Raw genomic sequence first — 16,817 nt, 5'->3', positions numbered from 1 at the left:
TAAAGGATACAAAATTAAATTTATAATCTGATACAAAATTTTAAAAACATTTAAAAATAAAACTTACAAGAAAGATTGCAAACAAATATTAGTCTGCAAACAAATATTAATTAATCTGAAATTAATTCTTCTTTAGATTTTTTCAATTTATTTACAGAAAGCATGTATTACTTTTGTAATCAGCAGTTAATTATAAAGCATTAACATAAACTTCTTGAAAATATGATTCTAATGGAGATTTCTGTGTACCTGATGGGATTAATGTATAACTTTCATACAGCTACAAACATGCTTTTATTTATGAATTTGAATTAAATATTGAAAGTTATCTGCTTTATCTTCTGTTAGATATCTCCTGTTACCATGGGAACATTCAGGTTAATAGCAATGTTACAGAAAAATAATCTGTCCTAAAAATAATAATAATAATAATAATAATAATAATAATAATAATAATAATAATCTGTACTTAATCCACATGTTAAGCTTCATTTTTTAAGAAGATTGACATATAGTATTTAAAATGTTTCAGCATACTTTGCAATTCTATACAACACAAAGTATTATTATTAAAATTGAGTCATCACTGGTATTTTCAGAAGTTATGGCATACTAAGTGAATGCTTAATAACTTAATTGGTCAGCAACTTGTTTGTATTTGTATGCCTAATGTAATTGTATTTTTCAAAATAAACTGAGTAGTTTATCTGTATTTAATTCAGATTAAGGTGATTTCAAAAATAAATAGAAAAAACTAATTTCTTTCTGAATTACTTATTTCATATTAAAGTGGTTTAAAAATTAAGTAAAACAAATTTGAGGGGAAACTCTATAGGCTTAAAATCAAACCAGATTTTTGAAATTGGTTTCGGGATCAGATATATTTTGTTGTTGTCACTTAATGGAAGGAAAAAAAAAAGACTGAATCATGTGCTAGATCAACTGTGTCCTCTCCAAAATGATGGGGACAATGTGGTGAAGCATACAGTAGGTGCTCAATAGAGGCTGGGTGGTGAGCAACCTGAAATGTCTATAGGTTGCTGCGATCATCCATTCAGTTTCTCATGACTGTGTCTATGTTCATAGTGGCCCTTCAGCCTGGAATACCTTCTCCCACCTTCTTGCCCCTCCTCCAAGTTAGCCCCATCTCTCAATTCCTCTAGATCACTTCTTTATTCTCCAGGAGGTCCTCTCCCTTTGAAGGTCCCTTCTTCTAAAACCCTATGCTTACCTTTTCCCTGATACTTAGGTCATGTGATAATTTTAATACAGCTATTTCAACCCCCCAAGGGACAGTGGGCACAGAGGCGAACACAGTATAAGATCTTGGTCCCATTACGCCTGGGAGTATCAAGAGAGCAACTTCTATGTGCTCCAGGTATCTGACCTTTCAATGGGGCTGTCTTGACAGTCATTTTGATGCAGCCATTTTGAGGCATCCACTAGGATGCAGCGGTTTTGACTTCAGTCTTTGAAACAGTCCCTTGGGTGCAATGTGTTCCAAGGCAGGAGCATTTTGATGAGACATTTAGGTGAAGCTTTATCTCAGTTTTTTCTTTTTAACAATCTGTGTTACTAGGTAATGATAAAAATAAGCCACTTCATGCTATCCTTGGCAAAACTCATCTCATTTTTCCCTCTACGATAGGGCATAGTCTGTGATGGAGGGAGGCCAGAGATGAAAGGGGAACTGGGCTGGGACCGCTGGCGGAAGCACGGTCACACAGTCTTGTTTCCTGCACTCGCTCATCTCAGAAAAGACCATCAATCATTCCAAGCAATGTGTCTACTCATCTCTGAGAATTCCCTTGCATCTTGAATGAGCTGCATAAAATGTTCTCATCTCTCCCTTAAAGTTAAAGACATCAGGGAGAAAAATATTTGGTCCACATATATGATCCTCATTCTTTGGACTAGACAGCACAATAATGCTCAATTTCTGATATTCCTCTCAGTAATACTAATAAAGCATAATTTCTATTGTAACAATTTATTATTAATCATAAATTTGCATTATTATTTCCTTAGAAGTTAACCCAGTTCTATCATATTATAGGGAAAAAATTTTTTCATTTATAAAAATAATACAAACGGGCTTCCCTGGTGGCACAGTGGTTGAGAGTCCGCCTGTCCATGCAGGGGACACAGGTTCGTGTCCCGGTCCAGGAAGATCCCACATGCCGTGGAGCGGCTGGGCCCGTAAGCCATGGCCGCTGAGCCTGCGCGTCCAGAGCCTGTGCTCCGCAACGGGAGAGGCCACAACAGTGAGAGGCCTGCATACCACAAAAATAAAGAAAGAAAGAAAGTAATACAAACCTGTAAACATTCAAATTATACTCAATGAAGTGGAAAACGTAAATCTCATAATCTTGGTGAGCCTCGGGAGCAGAGTAAGGTTTAGGGGTGTTACATGCACTGCTTGGAAAAACAAACAACGAGCAACAAAACCATGATTTCATAGCTCTTCTAGGGCCAACCAAAAGTGTCCTCTGAATCAAAGCAACCTTTAAGCTGTATCAACATATCCAGCTGCATGAACAGTTCCCATGAAGATTCTAGGCTCTTCTCTTGCTGCACTCCGCCCATCCCCCTATACCTCTGCCCTTTGTCATTGTCCTTGGCTTCTGAAGTTACCAGGGTATGTCTCACCTTAGGGCAGCTGGTGTCCCAGATGAGAACAATGGTGTCAATGTTGAGATGCTACCTTTCAGGGCTCCCGACTCCATCTCAAGGAGCATTGCTGGGTTCCCTCTCCCAGACACCAGGTCACCTGTGGCCACTCAAAGGACCTAAGAAGCCCTGTGTGTGCTCCCCATTCCTTCCTTCTTCACTGTTTCTACTTGTCTCACAGAGCCCTTTGGAAAAACAGCTTCTTCGGCTTCTGACTGCTGTTCCTCTCTCCTTAAGACTCCAGAAAGAGTGCAGATAATCATTACAGAGAGAGAGGGGCTCTGGAGCATACTGCATGGGCTTACATCCTGGCTATGACACTTGGGGCTGTGTGATCTTAGTTAAGTTCATTAATCTCTCTGTGCTTCTGCTTCCTCGTCTGCAAGATGGAAATAGGAGTTACAGCGCCGGCTGCAACCACAGAGTCTGTCTCAGTGTGCTAGTTGTTGGGATGGGCTCTTGCGAAAAATAAACCAATTAGGACCACACAGAGTCCCTAGAACAGTGTCCAGACATGGGCAAACTCTTAATAAATGTGAATTAATATTTTATTATTATTATTTATTATTATTTTTTTTGCGGTACGCGGGCCTCTCACCGTTGTGCCCTCTCCCGCTGGGAAGCAGAGGCTCCGGACGCGCAGGCTCAGCGGCCATGGCTCACGGGCCCAGCCGCTCCACGGCATGTGGGATCCTCCCGGACTGGGGCACGAACCCGTGTCCCCTGCATTGGCAGGCGGACTCTCAACCACTGCACCACCAGGGAAGCCCGTTAATTATTACTTTAAAAGGAAAAAAAGAAAAAAGCTAGTGACCAGCGACAAGACTCCAGGTTGTCCCAGTTCTCACCTATCAAATTTGTTGTGCACCTGCGCACAACATGTGGTCCCAACAGGCTACCTTATATAATGAGACATCAGCCCGGATCCAGGTTTTATGTTTTCCTCTCCTCAACCAGGGCCATCCTGATACATTATTCAGTTTCTTTTTATATCTCCCCTGCTAATCACCGAAAGTGCAATCTACCTTTCCCATCCATGTTTCCCCAGCACCGCGGTGGCAATGGACACACAGCAGTGCTGAAAAGTAGATGAATGAATGGGTGGATGGATGGTGGTGGTGGTGTTTATATTGAAGCCATGAGTGCTGCCTCATATACCTTCATCCAAGACTGCTCCGTTCCTGAAGTATATTTAAATGAATTTCATTTTACGAAAATTGTACTGAATCTAGAGTAGAATTAAAATAAAACATACAAGAGAATCTTCTTTTCAATGAGAAACTGGAAGGAAGAATATAAGGAAGATAAAGAATAAAAATGCACATGTTTTCCCCAGAAAGACTGAACACCCAATGAATACTTTTTCCTCTTTAGGGTTTTGTTTCAACGTCATTATCCCACCATTTAGAGGATATGATGACTTATGGTCTTAAAATGAAACAGTATATCACTTAAGTCTTATTTTCATGAAGATATTTTCTTCTAATTAAATTCAATACCATCCACTAGAAGAATAGCTTATTCAACATGATACATAGAAACGCTTTCCCATGTAACAGAGAGCTCAAATAAAGGGTTCATGTTTTTACTGTGAATCAAGGAAAAACACACTCTGGTTTTATAGGCTTTCTATAGGCAAGCATCTTCTCTTAAATGAACAGTTTGGGCCTTATTTCACCAAGTGGAAGAGAAGGCTAAATCTGATTAGTTTACCATGGCTCATGATGAAACATAATCAGAGGGATGAAAATGGTTTTCAGTGAAAAAGATAGCGACCACCGTTCTTTTAATTAGCGGCACTGAAGCCCTCCCAAACAAAGCAGGCAAATTAAATAAATAAATAAATGAATGAAAAAGAAAAAACCCTTAGACACGCTTAAATTATTGATGGTAGGCCTCATCATGTTCTAGGAGTCTCTTTAATTTACTCAGCTAACGTTTAGGAAACCCGTGGATTGTGTCACGCACAAGCTAAGCCCTGGAAATGTAAAGATGTTGGAGAGAACACACAGGTGCTACTTTCAAGCGAATCACAGTCTAGTAATTTTGGCACATTTCTTCTAGAAATGTGATCCAATAAGAAACCTAAAGGGAAACACCTGTATGCATATATACACATAGCTCTGTTTACTCACTACAGAAACATATCTGTTGGCTGCTGATTTAGTCAAAAGTAACGTAGTGAGAAAAATTGCATACGTAATTTATAATTTTTTCTCCAGAAAGCTTCTATCCTGAATTCGTATCTGAGAGTGACAAACTCTACAGATAGTGATGGAGTAGTGTTAACAGTAGCAATCATCTATTTTTTTTATTTATTTTTTATTAGTTTCTGCTTTATAACAAAGTGAATCAGTCATACATATACATCTAAAACAATAGTTAGCCAGAGTGAAACAAGTCTTGTTATCCAAACTCATCCTTAAATTTTCAAAGCTTTTTAAAAAATCATCTCAATTTTAAGATGATTAAGACATGGAGAAGGAACTATTTATGTAAAAACATATAGAGGAAAGATTCAAAGATTCAAAGATTGGGATTGACATATATACACTACTGATCCTATGTATCAAATAGATAACTAATGAGAACCTACTGTATAGCACAGGGAACTCTACTCAGTGCTCTGTGGTGACCTAAATGAGAAGGAAATCCCAAAAAATGGGATATATGTATATGTGTAGCTGATTCACTTTGCTGTACAGTGTAAACTAACACAATATTGTAAAGCAACTATACTGCAATTTAAAAATAAACAGAAAAAAGTCATCTCAATTTTAAGATGATTAAGACATGGAGAGGAACTATTTATGTAAAAACATATAGAGAAAAGATTCAAAGTCAAAAAAAGTCACATCTAGTGCCCAGATCTTGGTTTCTAATAACTTTCTCCAATTTAAAGGACCAGGAACTCCTGGGAGAGATGACTGATTCTAACACCGGGGCAGGAAATATATAGGATGAACTTGGAGCGTGTTGTAGTGCCAGAAAGTAAGGAAGTGTTTCAGAAAAATAAAAAAATGGTTTTTTGTGTGTCAAAGAGACACAGAAGCCAACCTGAAGGCACTCGCAATGGCCAAAACTGGAACAATGCGAGCATCAGAGTAGATAACAAAGTATTGGATTATAACCCAAATATAAAATAAGTACCCATGAGTCCCTATGAAATAAATAAATGTCTGACAAATAAACAAATGGAAGAGAATAGACAAACATCTCATATAGAAGAATTCCAAATAATTTGTGTTCATAATTACCACTTAAACAGGCTAAGTATTAACTCCCTACCCTGTAAGTATGGGCTCTGCATGGTGACTTCCTTCCAAAGAATACTGTACGGAAAGAGAGGGAAAGTATAACTTTACAGTGAAGAAATCTGTTAAACACCACTTTGGCCAGGTGATCAAGGTCAACATCAACAGTGATAAGTTATGTGGATAGTATGTACCCTTGATGTGATATTATGAGGATGACACTTTCCCTTTGTGGTCTTCCTCTCAAAAAACCATAACCTCATTTTAATCATGAGAAAAACATCAGACAAACCCAAATTGAGGAACGGTTAACAAGATACCTAACCAGGGGCTTCCCTGGTGGTGCAGTTGTTGAGAGTCCGCCTGCCAATGCAGGGGACACGGGTTCGTGCCCCGGTCCGGGAGGATCCCACATGCCGCGGAGTGGCTGGCCCCGTGAGCCATGGCCGCTAGGCCTGCGCGTCCGGGGCCTGTGCTCCACAACGGGAGAGGCCACAGCAGTGAGAGGCCCGCGTACCACAAAAAAAAAAAAAAAAAAAAAGATACCTAACCAGTATTCTTTAAAACCATCAAAGTCTTCAAAAACAAGGGAAATCTGAGAAATTGTCACAGCCAAGAGGAGCGTAAAAAGATGTGATGCCTCAATGTAATATGAAATCCTGGATGGGATCCTGGAACAGAAAAAGGACATTAGGTGAAAACTAAGGAAACTTGCATAAGGTATGGCCTTTAGTTAGTAATAATGTATCAGTGCTTGCTTTTAGATTCTGACAAATGTACCAGAGTAAAGCAAGATATTAATGGAGGAAGCTGAATACAGGGTACATGGGAATACTCTGTCCTATCTTTGCAACTTTCCTGTGAATCTGAAACTATTCTAAAATTTTAAATGTACTGTAAAATAAAAATCAAATACCTAAAGTCAGTAAAGAGTTGACACAATTATTTTCAATCAATAGTAATAGACCCATAAGTACTAGAACAAGTAATAAAAATTGACATTATCCTTTATTCTATTTACCATCTTATTACTGGATTGTGTAATGTACTTCAGTTTAGCGTATGTCCCAAATATTTTGAAAACTAAATGATAATACAGAATTCTAATACAGTGACTTGTATCTTTGTACCTAAGTCTTCCCCCCATTTTTCTGGTCGCCCCCCCTCCCGATTTCAGGGACTTTAGACATTTTGAAAAAGTTTTCTAGTCATATAGATGCTAAAGCTACTGAATATCTTAATTTAAAATACACTTTCATAGCATGAATAATTTTCTCTGATTATTGTATTTTTTCCCTGTTTTCTCATGTGATTGACTACTATGGTATGGTATAGAAAGAATGTTAGAGGTCAAAACCACTCTGACTATAAAGAATGTGGTCACATTTTATGCAGACTTGAAATAGTGCAGAATAAGCACGTTAATGAGGTGCCAATTCATGTGCAAAATTTGAAATGATGTTAATTCCTCAGATTAGAAATCGATGAAGAATCATAATTCGAAAGCTGATGAATCAAATGCATTTTAAACTGTGTTTACATTACTCCCACATGGTGGCGCCACATCAGCAGGTGTAAAGCCTTGGCAAACCCTGAATTAGTCTTGAACTGACCGACTTTTGAGTTACATGACTTCATCAGGAACACAGCCTATAATCTAATTCTAGCCTTCATTTTTACAAATGAGATAACTAGAGTCCAGAAAGGCAAATTACTCCCCCAAGTTCGCACAGCTGTATACTACTGAGCCGGGAATAGAACAGAATGCACTTTCCATTACTTGGTTCTGTATCATGTATACATATATTCACCTGCAGATTAATTTCTACAACAAAATTTTGTGGGGGAAATGTACTTCTTAATGTCATTATAAAGTACATGCATGTAAATAAATGTCCAAAATATATTTACTAAAATCTTGACTAAGTACCATTATACTTCTTTAGGTTCCTGAAAGTTTCTATACTGTGGCTTTTGCTTAGCAAAGCTTTTGCTAATGCAAGGTAATTTAGGAGCCACTAAAAGAATGAATTAGAACTATACAAACTAACTTGGAGAGATTTTCTCAAAGTATTGTCAAGTGAAAATATTAAAAAAATATATTAGCTTAATCCTACTTTTATAAACCAAATAATAATAAAAATTAAAATACCTTATATGGTATGTATATAAATATACATGTCTGAAAATTATGTCAGTATAGAATTATTTGAATACAGTGAAAAATGTGGATGCTATATAAAGTCTTTAATATGAATTACCTTTGCAGGGAAAAGAAAGTGACTCACATGAGGGGAAAATAGAAGAGAATGAAGAGAACATCAAACAAAAACAAAAAAAAATTTAGCACAAAATTCTTATATATGGTCACATTTATGCATTTATATAAAATTATATTTATGTGAATATACGTATAAATATATACACTTAAATACTTTGTTTTAGAATAAACAAAAGTTACTTTAAATAAGGAAAAAGAAAAATGAAAACCTGGAAAAACTTTTGTGATAAAAATGACAGCTGAGATAGCTAATATCCTAAAAAATAAAATAAAAAACCTCCTACAAAGCATGAAAAATAAAAACAATAGCCGAATAGAAAAGTTGATAACCTAATACCTAAGACCACAAGAAAGCCGTTTACATAAAAGAAAAATACAAATGCTTTTACATAAAAATGCTTATTCCCATTTGTAATCAGGGAAATGCAAATGAAAACCACAATGAAATTTTGTTTCAAATTCATCATATTGGCAAAAAATTTATATATCCTAATGCCACATTTTGGCAAGAATGAAAAACAACAGGAACTCTTCTATACTGCTGATGGGAGTATAAATTGGGGCAATCACTTCCAAAGCAATCTGGCAACGTGTAAAGTTGCAGATGCCAAACACTATGGCAGATCCACTCCCAGGTCTGTATATGCCGTTACATGTAGATGAAGAGACATTTACAAGAATGGTTATAGCAGGATTGTCTGAAAGAGCAACAATTGGAGAAAAACGTAAATGAACATCAATAGTAAAATAAATTGTGATGTATTTATTCAATGGAGTACTAAGCACGAAGATAAATGAATGGATTTGAGCTCCATAGATGTCATGAATGCATTCTCACAAAATAATGTTGAGGATAAAAAACACACTGCAGGGGACTACATGCAGATAATACTGTATGACATTTAAAAACATGCAAACAAATTATATACACATACATGTAGTTTGGGAGCACATAAATGAGTTGTAAGACATTAAAAACACTAAATTCAGGGCAGCAAATGCTGAAAAGAAGAAATAGGGAAATTCATCTAGAGAAAGGCACACAGTGGTCTTCATCTGATTGATGATGTATTTTTTAAAGCCAAATGGGATGTGCTTATGTTATTTTTTATTATCATTATATTTATATTTCTTATGTTTATAAGTATTTTACTAATCATATTCATATTACTGATTAATATTACTTCACAGTATTTTTAGTACTCAACTCCCTCATAAGAGGCGTACTTATTAAGATGACACTGAGAAACTATTTTTCACTTATCACAATAATAAAAATAAGCATTTTGATACTACATTGTCCTGGAAAGTGTGCAGGGGCACTAGTACTTTCAGGAACTGTTGGGAGAATACATTTGTAAAACTTCTATCTGTGAAACAATTTGACAATATTTAGCAAAATTAAGGGCATATACGTACCATTTGACCTAACTCATTCACTGTTAGGAATGTATTCTTTAGATACACTCAGGAAAGTACACAAGGACATGTACACAGAGCTATCCATTGCCTCACTGTGATAGCAAATGGCTAGAGACAACCCGAACAACCTTCAGAAGAGGCTGGTTAGAAAAAATGATTCATCTAAACAAAGGATATTATGCAGGAGATGAAAAAGAATGAGGAACCACTGTATAAACTGATGTGGAATAGTGCCTAGGATAAATAGTAATGGGGTGGGGGGAAGAGAAGTAAAGAACATCTCTCTGGTAATCTACCTTTTGGTAACACTGGTGGTCTCTACTACTTGAAACTGGGGCTTGGGGACAGACAGGAGACACGGATTTTTCAATATTTCCATTCATGTTTTGAATCTTGCATCTCACGTGTGTATTACCATCAAACTTCAAAAGGTTCAGAAGCACAAAATTTTTTTAAAAAAGATTAAAAATGAAAGTAAAAACAAGAGACACCACTCATCCACTTCATTTCAAAGACAGCAATGGCACTTAAATTTTAATACTATAATGAAGGGGCATCACATGTTTTATATCCAAGGCCTAAGGCTTCAATTAATTTAGAGTAAATGAGTAACAAAAGGAGGAAAGCTTCCTTAAAAAGTGGCATTGGTTGGCAAGCGCCAGGCCCAAGGGAGGAATCTCTTACAAAAACAGCAGACTTTCAACTCCTTCTCAGAAGGGAGTAGGGATCATAACTTTAATAATTCAGGCATAAACTTTAGTAATTTGAGGTCCTGCTATCGGAGTTTTAGAACCAATTAATTAAGCTAAATACCTGCTGTTCTGAAAAGACTTAACATCAACATACAAGTAAGCACAAAATACACCATGATTCAGTGAATTAAAAATATGTAAGAAAATGAGGCATATATACATGTATTTTTTTAAACTTTTAAAATATTTATTTCTATACCATTTTAGAGGTTACTTTCCACTTATTAAAAAATATTGGCTATCTTCCCTGTGTTGTACAACACATCCGTGAGCCTATCTTACACCCAACACTTTGTACCTCTCACTCCCCTACCCCTATATTGCCCCCCACACACTGGGTAACCACTAGTGTGTTCTCTGTATCTGTGAGTCTGCTTCTTTTACGCTATATTCACTAGTTTGTTATATTTTTTAGAGTCCACATATAAGTGATATCATACAGTATTTTTCTCTGTCCGACTTATTTCACTTAGTATAATGCCCTCAAGTCCATCCATGTTGCTGCAAATGGCAAAATTTCATTGTTTTTTTATGCCTTAGTATTCCACTGTGTGTGTATATATATATCATATATGTATGTGATATATATATACACACATATATATATGTATATATCACATTTTCTTTATCCATTCATTTTTTGATGGACACTTGGGTTGCTTCCATGTCTTGGCTATTGTAAATAATGCTGCTATGAACATTGGGGTGTATGTATCTTATCGAATTAGTGTTTTTGGTATTTTCAGATATATACCCAGGAGTGGAATTGCCAGGTCATACGGTAGTTCTATTTTTATTATTCCTTTATTTCTTCTTATAGTTCTTGTTCATTTTTAAAGGTGATTCTTCCCAAGAATATTTTTCACTTTAAAAGAATCACAGCTTTAAAATAAAAAGCTTTAGAAATAAATGCATTAAGAAACAGAGAGAATAATAGAAATATTAAGTAAATCTAAAAGTTGATTATTTGGAAACAAGAAAAGAAAACAATAAAATAAAGAAGACATTAGCTAATACAACTAAGATAAGGGGAGAAATACACCATTAGGAAAGAAAATGGGAAAGTAATTCAAATAATTGTAAGGAGTTATTTTGCTCAGCTGTATGAAAAATAATTTGAAAACCTCTGAGAGACAGATTAATCTATAGGAAAATATAAATTATTAAAACTAACCACAGAAGAGGTAGAAAATATAAATAAAAACAGAAAATGTAAAAAGAGCCATCTTCTTCTCACTCTCCTCCCCCAAATCATGCAAGGCCAAGGTATTTCATCAGGGTATTTTCTGAAAGTTTAAAGAACAGAGAACTCCAATCTAATTAAACTGTTCCAGAATACAGACAAATTGGGAAAACTTCAAAATTCTTTACAAGAAACAAGGATACTATCATGGCCAAAACCTGACAGAGATGCTAATGGAAAACAACAGATCTATTTCACTTATCAGAACTGATTTTTTTTAATTCTAAAAAATTAGTAAGTAAAATTGATCATTTTAAAAAATAGTAGTAGATCTTGACCAAATATGAATCACATCAGAAACATAAGAATGTTTCAGTATGAGCAAATCTAATAATATATTTCACTATATTGATAAATCAAATGAGAAAAATAATATACTCATCTTCACAGATGCTGAAAAAATATTTGATAAAATGTTAACATTTGTGATAAAAAATTCTTAATAAAATAAGACTAGATACATTAATTATTTTTTACTTGATAATAAGATAATTCAGCAAAGTCCCTGGGACATATCCTTTCTATAGACAAAGAGTAACCAGTTTGAAAATGTAATAGATAAAATGCAATAGCAACAAAAACATAGAACAGAATACTTGAGAATAGACTTAATAAGAAATGTGCAAAACTCTGTAAGGGCAAGTTTAAAATGCTACTAAAGGACCAAAAAGGCAGAAAGATGCACAAAGTGTACTCTAGTCTTAAAGAGAAGGACACATTATAAATATCACTATTGTGTTGAAAGTAATCTGTCATTTTTTCATGATCTCAATTATATACCAATAAATCTTTTTAACTAAACAAGCTATTAAACATCATATGTGAAGATAAGTATATGAAAATAATTAGGAAAATTTTGTGAAAAAAAAATCAGCCTTGGGGTAAGATTACCTACCAATTATAGTAATTAAAATAGTGTTGTACTGCCACATGTACACACAAAGAGACCAATGAATCCCCAAATAAAATTCAGTAAGTGATAGGAGGTGAGAATTCACATCACTGGGGAAAATTAGAATGTTCAATAAATAATTCTGGGATAACTGATATTTGAAAAAATGTAGTTGAATTTTCACCCCACCCCTTACATCAAAATAAATTTCAAAATGGGTCAAATATTCATAAATTAAAATAAAACTGTGACATTATTATAAGAAAATGGGAGGCATTTTATGTAAACTCAGAGAAGAGAAAAACCTGCACGTCAAAATTTCTTTAGCCAAAATTCAAAGATATATACAAACTAGGAGAAAATACTTGTGTCATGTTATAGACAGAACGTTAATAGCTTCACATTTAAAAAGTTGCTACAAATGAATCATTTAAAAAGACCTTTAAACACACTAGAAAACAGAAACAGTCCAGTAATGAAAAAGAAAATACTTACAACTATTAAAATGTGAAAAGAAGTTCAATACCACCAAAAGAAACTTGCCAGTTGAAATGAAAGTGAGCTGTTTCTCATCATATTTCACCCTTATTCTGTGCAAGATCAACATATTTGATAATACACAGTTTTGGCAAGCGTGTGGAGAAACCCATACACTGTTGTACAGACTCTCTGGAGGCTCTAGCATCCATTAAAATAAAAAATGTGCATGCTCCTTGGTACATAATTTTCATTTCCAATAATTATTTTTACGGGTATATTTGCATATGGGGACAATGAAATATGTACAAAGATAGTCACTGCAGCATTGTTTTTATCAGCAAAAGTCTGGAAACAGCCAAAATGTCTAACACAGGTGGACTGTTCAATAAATTGTGATACCAGAGTTCAATGAATATTTTAACAGAATGAGGCAACTCTATGTTCGTTGTGAAATGGTCCACAAAATACATTGTTACAATTTGTGTTGAAAAAAGTTTAATTCATATATGTAAATAAATTTGTACAGGAGATCATATATTCCTAGACTACCTCTGGAAGTCTTCAAAAGAAACTGGTATCCGTCATAGCCTTTGGAGGAATTTTGAGAGGCCGGGGGTTCGTGTCAGATGGAGAATTGTCTTTTATATATTATTTGGTATCTTTTGAATTTTGTACTATGTGTATGAATTGCATATTCAAAAATTAATGAACAGTAGATTTTTCAACGTATTCAAGAGCAGATAGGATTAGTATTGATAAGTAGAAGATTTTTTTCTGATCTCCTTATATCAAAGCACACATGGTTTACTGTCTACTTTATTTAGATCCTGAGGAGTTAGTATCAGGAATAAGACTAGAATTATAGTACAAATAAGCATTGGGGAAAAATGTCAACTAGGAAAGGGCTTTGGAAATTCTGGATCTCCGCACATTGTTAGCTGTCATTATCGCCATTATCCTTCTTTAATAAAATACTTGATGGCTTTTATTATGTAACTTTAAAAAAGGAAACCCGTTCCCATGTTTTCTGAACTCTTGAGTTATCTGATTCCAGGCAATTGTGGTTTTAAGTGCTAACTGAATTTTCTTCCTCAGACCACATTAAGAAATCAGCAAAACCAGTCATCAGTAGATTCAGAAGGCTAGGAAGATAGTGGGGCATCTAAAAATCATGTCAGATGAGAAATGACTGAAGAAAATTACTTTTTTTTCTGTATAGTTTTAGAGGAAAGAACTAGGATCAGTGAGTGTGGTTATAGGAAGCAGACTCTGACTTACTGTAAGATAGACATTTCCAGTGATGAGAACAATTTGAAAATTTACTGGGCTCTTTTATCATTACTTGAGTTCGTTCCCTCTCTAGAAATGCTCAGACAACATTATAGCAAGAAATCCCATGCACTTTATCAGTATCGCCAGTCCACAATACAATTGTGTCTTTGAGCAAGACTTTAAAAAGAAAGTCCACTCCCTGCCCAATGTTTCTTACTCTATTACCTCATTTTCCAGGTCAAGGTATCCAGAATTATGACAGTTCAGCAATGAAGCAAATGTTTATCTCTTGTAAATTTAATTTACTCCTTTGACCTAAAAGATGCCTGGATAATGCTGTTATTGACACCCTAGAAGTTCAAAGATGTGGTCAGCACTATTTGTTATTTTTATGCTATGACCAAACTTCCTGAGGTTAATGGGCTTAGAAGACAGGGCATCATTTACCTAAACTTATTTAGCAAAAAAAAAAAAGAAAAAAGAAAAAAGTGGGGAGGTTAAAGTTTATTCCCATTTGAAATTTGTTTAATAGATAATCTTTTCATTCACTGTTTAACTACACTCACAAAGGAAGAATGTCCGGAAGGTCCACATTTATAACTTAGTCTTGCCTCAGGTATGATCTCTATCTACTTACAAGAAAATCCAGACAGAATATCTTCACATTATTCTCTGAAGATCAATAACGTGACTCACCATATCTCATAAAACTGGCTCTCTTATGTACTTTACTTATTTTGGCTATGACATCACTTTTCTTCCAGATGTCTAGGCTTTAAATCTAAACTTCCATATAGCCAGTTGTCAAGCTAACGATGAACCACAATTGATAAGATATATTTTGAGGCATGTGACACTTTCCCCCCAATCCATCACAACTACCATGATCCCTATCCTGTACCTGTTACTGATTCCCAGTCCACCCTGGCACTGACCTCAGTTGTTTAGAGAGATGTGGTCCACCCTCATCAAGGACAGCCCAGGCACAGATTAGCCAGAGATGTGGGGAGAAAAAAACATCTGGGCCAATCAGCCATCACTTGCAGGAATTTTAGAACTAGAAAACCAACAGACTATTGCCAATTAGCTAGGGAAGCGGCAGCTGAGGGCTCACATGGAAGAGTCAGGGCTGTAGAATTCTGAGGCGTATGTGCAAGTTAAAGTTATTAGCTGGAAAACTCTGGGCAAGTACAGGAAGATGTTCAAAAAGGCTGGAGAAGGAAGCAGACCTGCAGAGAGATGCAGAGGCAAGCAATGAGGTATCTCTTCAGACTCATGAAGAGCAGCCTTGGGACAAAGGTGGGTTTCCAACTCTAACTTCTAGAAGACCTATCTGAATTAATTATAGCTCTCTTCTTGAATTCTCAGCAAATGTTTGTATGCCTTCAGATACTCCTGCCCACCTTTGTTTCGGCTAGCTTAAATGGCTCTCTCCTCCTAGCAACCCAAAGAGTCCTAATTAAAACAATTTCTTTCACAGCTATCCCAACATTTCCTTTCTATGGCCATCACTCTAAGCCATCATGATCTTTTGTTTCACCAAAACTATTGTAATAACCTCAACACTATTCTCCTAAAGACTAACAAAACTTTTTGCATCCATTTCCCTGTTTGCCACCTCCAGGTTGATCTTCAAAAAGCCCAATTCCAATCACATCACTTCCTTGATCAGAAACCTTCCATGACTCTGTAGCACCTAGCAAATGAAGCAGAAAATACTATTATTAGCTGTCCCATCTGTAGTTTTGTCTTCCACTACTTGTTAATACTCTTTCCTGCTCTCATTTGATTATCTGTTTTTGGTGTCTGGACAACAAAAGTATACTATTGTGGGTCTGGTCCACTTTATAAGACATACATCTGTTCATTGTGTTCCATGGCCTACAGAAGTCTCTCATATTATTCTCTGCTTTTCAAGAGTACAGTGATATATTTCATGATTTCAAATGGCATAATATTTATATATCTTCTGTCTAAGTCACTGCTCTTAAAAAGAAGTGCCCAAAATCTTTAAGTAACACTTGACTAGAAAGTAATAAAATCTGTTTTGATTAGCTATTTGAAAGTTATCTGTCAGTAAAATCCATCCTAAATTTTGCCTTTTCTTTGAGATTTTCCAGATTCATGAAGTTATGAAGTCGGATTTCTCTATCTACTAAATTCCAGTGTCTCTTCATCTCCTATGACACATTCCTCCTTACCTTATGCTTATTTTCACACTCATCCTAGCTTTCTTCTTAGATTGTAACCTCTTTGAAGGCAGGCCTTTTGTTTAATTCACATTAATGGCCCCCAAAGTACCTAACATAGTTCTTTGTCCATAATAGTAGTTCAATAAATAATTTGTGTTTAATTTTTTTAAACCTACACTGATCAAATAAATATAAGTCTGAGGAGTACACTGTCAGTAACAAAGTTGATGCATCTACATCTCTAGGGATTAAAATCTACTACTTAACAGAATGAACACATCAACTAATGTCAATTAGAGCACAGTGTTTTCTAAGTATGGCCAAGCCTTTAAATGGTATGCAGAAAAATTATTTGGCTT

This window comes from Hyperoodon ampullatus (assembly GCF_949752795.1).
Source record: "Hyperoodon ampullatus genome assembly, chromosome: 12".
Lineage (NCBI taxonomy): Eukaryota > Metazoa > Chordata > Mammalia > Artiodactyla > Ziphiidae > Hyperoodon > Hyperoodon ampullatus.
The sequence above is the reverse complement of the archived record's forward strand: the minus strand, read 5'-3'. Positions refer to the sequence as shown.